The sequence below is a fragment of the Myotis lucifugus genome, unplaced genomic scaffold, assembly GCF_000147115.1.
Source record: "Myotis lucifugus unplaced genomic scaffold, Myoluc2.0 scaffold_18, whole genome shotgun sequence".
In the NCBI taxonomy this organism is placed as follows: domain Eukaryota; kingdom Metazoa; phylum Chordata; class Mammalia; order Chiroptera; family Vespertilionidae; genus Myotis; species Myotis lucifugus.
The window spans coordinates 4038851-4044576 of record NW_005871066.1 but is presented as its reverse complement, the minus strand read 5'-3'; the positions used below and the strand labels follow the sequence as shown (position 1 = coordinate 4044576).

General features: G+C 40.8%; 1 protein-coding gene across 1 annotated transcript in view; it reads right to left on the bottom strand.

The window, feature by feature from the left end:
- The window catches only part of ZNF862 (zinc finger protein 862), a 26033-nt gene extending 25196 nt beyond the window's left edge, over positions 1-837 (bottom strand). The window contains exon 1 of the mRNA XM_023751061.1: positions 680-837. The gene's annotated coding sequence lies outside the window, so the exon portion shown is untranslated. The remainder of the gene's footprint in view (positions 1-679) is intronic.
- Positions 838-5726: the final 4889 nt, after the last annotated feature.

The following is a 5726-nucleotide window of genomic DNA, read 5'->3' as shown; positions in this document are numbered from 1 at the left end:
ATAAAAAATAAACTGTCTATCCATTCTAACCCCTACACCAATTGACTTAGATCTCCGGTACTCCGTCGAACCCCAGAATCTAAACTTCGAGCCACTTCCCCCCCAATCTATTTTGCAAGTTGCAACCTTCCGAACTAAAGGCCTAAAGCAAGCGCATGAAACTACGATTTGAGCAAGAGCTCAGATACTCCAATCAGTAGATAGAAAGCTGGAAAACAAGAAGTCGGCAAGAAATAGGCCAGAAGCTGTTCTTTTTCTTTCAGCCCCTCCTTGGGAACAGGGAGCTAGGCAGGTGCGAGCCCCGACCCTGCCTCTGGGGGATCCCACCCCTTGGCTCCCACTGGCATCTCATCCCAGGCTGGGCCCCTTCGAAATGCCAAAGCTGCTGTAGGAAACGACGCACATCTCCATCACGACACTGAGCGGGTCGTCCCCGCCCGCGCCCCCGGCCATCCACCGAGCGGCCCCTGGGCGGGGTGGTTTGGCCGGAGGAGAAGGGGCTCGAGCCGTTGTGTCCGCAGATCCCGGCGCAATCCGCCCGGAGGCAGCCGCCAGTGGCGTCAGAAGAGGCGGCGGGCGAGCAGGCGAGTCCTCCCCTGCAAGGCTGGCTCACCGGCGGGGACTCCGCCCGGGATCCACGGGAGGGGCGGGGGCGGCTCTCGGGCCCTTCCAGGCCTACCTTCCCCGATCCCCTGGGTTCCATGGCCCTGCTTTCGGCGGCCGGTGCGGACCCCGCCACTGCCTCCTGGCGCCTCCTCCCCCGCGGCCACCCAGGGGACAGGGCCCTCGGGGGCCGGGGGGGCCCTCCAGCCAGGAGGGAGCGCGTGCGTCTGGGGGCGGTAGCGCCCTGGGATCCTAGCGGCTGGTAGATGGGACCACAGTCGTGCTGAGGGAACCACTTTACGGCAGTTGCTTAGTCCCAGGCGGCGGGGCTCCCGGGATGCGGGGTCCTGATTGGACGCCGAGGAGCTCGCTCTCTGCCCTCCCGCCTTCCTCCTGCATATTGGTTACCAGGTAACGTCTCCAAGACGCTCTCTCAAATCCTGCAGTCAGGGCAAGGCACTCCGATTGGGCTATGAGATTTCCTGTTCTTTCACCTGTTTCCCTCGCCTTTTTAGGGCCAATGTCAACCTTGAAGGTCCCAGACTTTATTTAGTCAAGGAGGGCAATGCTTTTTCTGACATTCGTTCAAAAAACATCGCTGGTTGCTTACCAGGCACTGTGCAAGGTTTGGGAATACATACTTGAATAAAACAAAACTCACAGTCTACTAGGGAAAGAGACTACAAACATGATTACAAAATAAAGAGGCAATGAAAAAGGCAAGCTGAAGGCCCTGGTAAAGCCCCTTTGTCACCTTAGAGCAGTGATGGCCAACCTTTTGAGCTCGGCGTGTCAAAAGTTTGAAAAACCCTAACTTAACTCTGGTGCTGTGTCACATATAGAAATATTCATAATTTTTTTTTATATTTGCAACCATAGTAAAAAAAGATTTGTATTTTTGATATTTATTTTATATATTTAAATGCCATTTAACAAAGAAAAATCAAACAAAAAATATGTATAAAATGAACAAAAACAGGAAAAAATGTATATTTAGGAAAAAATAATAATAAAAACGATAATCAAATGGTACAAAAACTAGAAATTAGTGACTTTTTTGGTGCTGAAGTTTGTCTGCTAATTCTTCGATTGCAGGTTCATACCTGGTGCACTTCAAGGCCAAGCAAGCACCGATAACTTCATCTGTTAGCCGGTTTCTTTTGTTCGTTTTAATATTATTTAATGCTGAGAACAAAGTCTCACAAAAATATGTTGATGAAAAAATTTTTAGCAAAGCCATCGCTAGATTTTTTTTATGTCGCTAAAAGTGTCAGGTACTCTGTTCCAAGCACTCAAAATTTCTTGTTCGTAGTTGCACTCTTCTTCATTATTCAAACGATTTCGTTCCAGATTTTCAAGTTTCGACCTTAAGTCGACAAACACGAGTCCAAATGCTACCTTCAAAATCTGCAAGTTGCATCTCTAAATCGTCAATTTGCATCCATTGGAAATCCTTTCATTCCAAAGTACTGTAAACAACTACATCTGGATACTTAATTATTTTAATGGTCTGTTCTAGGCTTCTAAATTGGTCGAATCTTTCACTGAACTGTTCAAATAACGAGTTTACTATATTCTGGTACATAAGTATGGACTCCATTACACCCGTTGTAGTGGCCTTCTCAAAATACTTTTTTATCCGAGGAAAATACTTATAAGTGTTAGTTTCAATATCTCGCTTGAAAATTTTAAGTTTACTTTCAAAAGATTAGATATATCCAAACATAACGTCAATACTTTTGCCAAAACCTTGTAATTTTAAGTTCAGTTCATTCATATGAACAGAGAGATCTGTAAAAAACATCAAATTGCTGACCCACTTATGATCATTGATCTGAGGAAAGTTTGCCAGATCCTTATTCTCAATAAATACCGTAATTTCTTCAAAGCACTCCACAAATTGCTCAAGTACTTTACCTCGACTCAGCTATCTCACATTACTGAACATCAGTAGTCCACTGTAGGTTGAATCAACTTCCTGTAAAAGTGCAGAAAATTCTCGCTTGTGAAGGGGTCGAGAAGCTATAAAATTCACAATTTTTGCTACAACTGACATTAAATCATTCAATTCTGAGAATCCCGATTTGGCACACAACACCTCCTGATGGATAATGCAATGAAAAGGTACAAGTGGATGTCTAATAGCTTCCATAAACAATTTCAGGAATCCCACATTTTTTCCCACCATATTTGGTGCCCCATCTGTCGTGACTGACACAATTTTAGAGATATTAATGTTTAGGTCACTGAATGTTTTTATAACAACCTTACATATTTCGTTTCCTGATGTACTTATTGGCGCTGATTCTAACTTTATCAACTCTTCTCTCATTGTGAGACCATCAGAATATCTAGCAATAATGGCCAACCGAGCATTTGATGTGACATCAGTAGTTTCATCAGGAGAAATAAAAAATATTTACAACTATTTGTCTTTTTTTAATTGATGTTGTACGTTTTTGTTAAGATCTATTATTGTGTCTTTGATAGTATTTCTACTGAGTGGTAACTCAGAAATTCTTTTAATAATATCATCTTTATTTTTCATATCGTGAAATAGAGCTGGTGCACATCTTAGAAATGTTTCCTTAATAAATTCTCCGTCACTGAGGGCTTTTCCATGCTGAGCTATGGAATGAGCAATACAGTAACTTGCTGTTGTTAAATTTGTAGAGCATCTTACAAACTTAATGATGGAATTTGATTGACTTTTATAGAGGTGTAGCTGCCTAGAACTGTATTCCTTCCTTTCATCGATACTTTTTTTCAAGAGCTGACAATGATTAGTTTCAAAATGTCTCTTTACAGTCCACGTTCTGCTTACTACTGTTTCATTACACAGTATGCACAGTGATCTGTTGTTTCTGTCAACAATCCTGTACATCTCGGTCCATATGTCTTGAAAGGGTCGGCTACTGCTACTTCCACTTCCTTTATCATTCAATCTTGCTTTTTTATTTTTTTGATTCTCCTTCACAAGGCTGCACATATTTCAGTTTCTTATTAATTTTGACTGCTTTTTAATCAATGATTCATATAGAAAAGCAATATTTTTCTATATTACCAACAACCCTCTTAGTATTAAAATGTGACTATGTACTGGGACACTTATAAAAGCAGTTATGTAAGCTTATAAAATCATAGGATGATATTCATTCTCTACTTCATCAGTGAGACGAGAGTTGGTAAAGGACAATGTGCCCATTGGATTTGGGATTTAAAATGAACATAAATGAATAATCACAGAAGACTGATCTTTTCCTAGAATTTATACTTCTTTCTCTCTCCATAATCCTTCTGCCCATCATGATTAAAAATCTGAAGATCATGCAAGTTTTATTGTTCTGTCCTCAAATAATTTTGAATTTGTTTCACTTTCACATTTCTTACTCCTTATATTAAAAAATTAATATAAAAGTTGTTCCTCTACAGCAGCAGTTCTCAACCTGTGGGTCGCGACCCCTTTGGTGGTTGAACGACCCTTTCACAGGGGTCGCCTAAGACCATCCTGCATATCAGATATTTACATTATGATTCATAACAGTAGCAACATTACAGTTATGAAGTAGCAATGAAAATAATTTTATGGTTGGGTCACAACATGAGGAACTGTATTTAGGGCCAGAAGGTTGAGAACTGCTGCTCTACAGTGTTAAATGGGCCAGTCTGTATGTTTATCATTTAAAATATGCTATCAGCAAAGAAGCTAGGGAATTTCTGGAAATTCCCTTGCTTACTTTCACTCCCAATGTCTCCCACAATGTAGCTTCTTTGCTGATAGCATATTTTAAATGATATACTTTTTAAACATTTAAGCAATACAATAGTTATGAACAAATTATGTAATCTTAGTTGGGAACCCTAGGATGCAAAGCGATACAGAGTTTTTTTTAAAGCTGTTACTGGGTCTCCTGCACAATGAATTAAACAATTGGGGTTCACTGTAGATACAGAGTTCTAAAATGCTCTACCCTTCCTTTTTTTAAAATGTTCAATTACATTTTAATTTTAGCCATTCCAATTGTGAAAAATATCAACTCAGATGGAAGAAAATGGTAACATATTCTACATCAGGGAATAATATAGTTTCTCACAGTTCTGAGCCAACGCCAAGAATTTTGTAATATAGAAATGATAGCAACATCTTGAAAAGTTTCTACAGTACTTTTATTAGCATCAAAACAGTTCTACTGAATCATAGAAATTAAACTTGGTCACAGGAAGCTTACTCTTTTTCTCAGCTTTACTTAGATTAGAATGCAGGTCCTTAAATGTCAAGGCCAACAGTGGAACATAACAACTGCTAAGGTTGTTTAAACTAAGGGAGGTGCAACTATAATGATAAACTTTACAGCAAGTTATTGTAGTGATCTCATATTCTATTTGGAGCAGGCACCTATCTTTAGTTTACTCCCAAACTGTCCTGGATAAGACTTGATAAATCGGTTAGTATTTCCATTATGCACTTTAAGTTGGCATAGGGTGAGACTCAATGCTTGTTTAAAAATTGAAGTAGTACAACAGCAAGGAAATTAAAAACTCTAGTGACAACAGCTCGCATATATTTTGTGCTGACCAGAGTACTAAACCCAGAAACAAGATAGACTGAAAATAATGTTGTTGTTGTTTTTTCTTTCCCTCTTTTTAATGTTGTTGTCTTAATAGCAGGATTAGAATACGCATTTTATAGGTCTCCCTGTAAACTTCCTTTTTGTCAAGGATATTCTGCTTCAGGCCTTACGTCGCTTCCGAATTCCTATAGACAATATTTAAGTAGGAAGAAAAACAAAAACATAGAACGAAGCAAAAGAGAAATACTGGGCAAGCATTTAAATACTGAATACACAGACAGAACAGCACCAATATGTCATCCAATATTTAAGAAGAAAGGGTAGAGAGACGCTAGGCCAGCGAATCCAAGGAAAGGAAGTGAAGGAATGAACCGAAAGCACGTTAAAAAGGAAGTAAAGTTGAGGAACGATGTGGGGAGGGGCGGAGAATTTAAGGAGGAAGAAGAGAAGGAATCGGAGGAGGAAGCAGGTGGCTAGGAGCACAGGGGACAGGTGTGCCGGGAGGTCACTGCAGGCCCCGCCCACCGGGCCCCGCCCCGCCCCCGAGGCCCC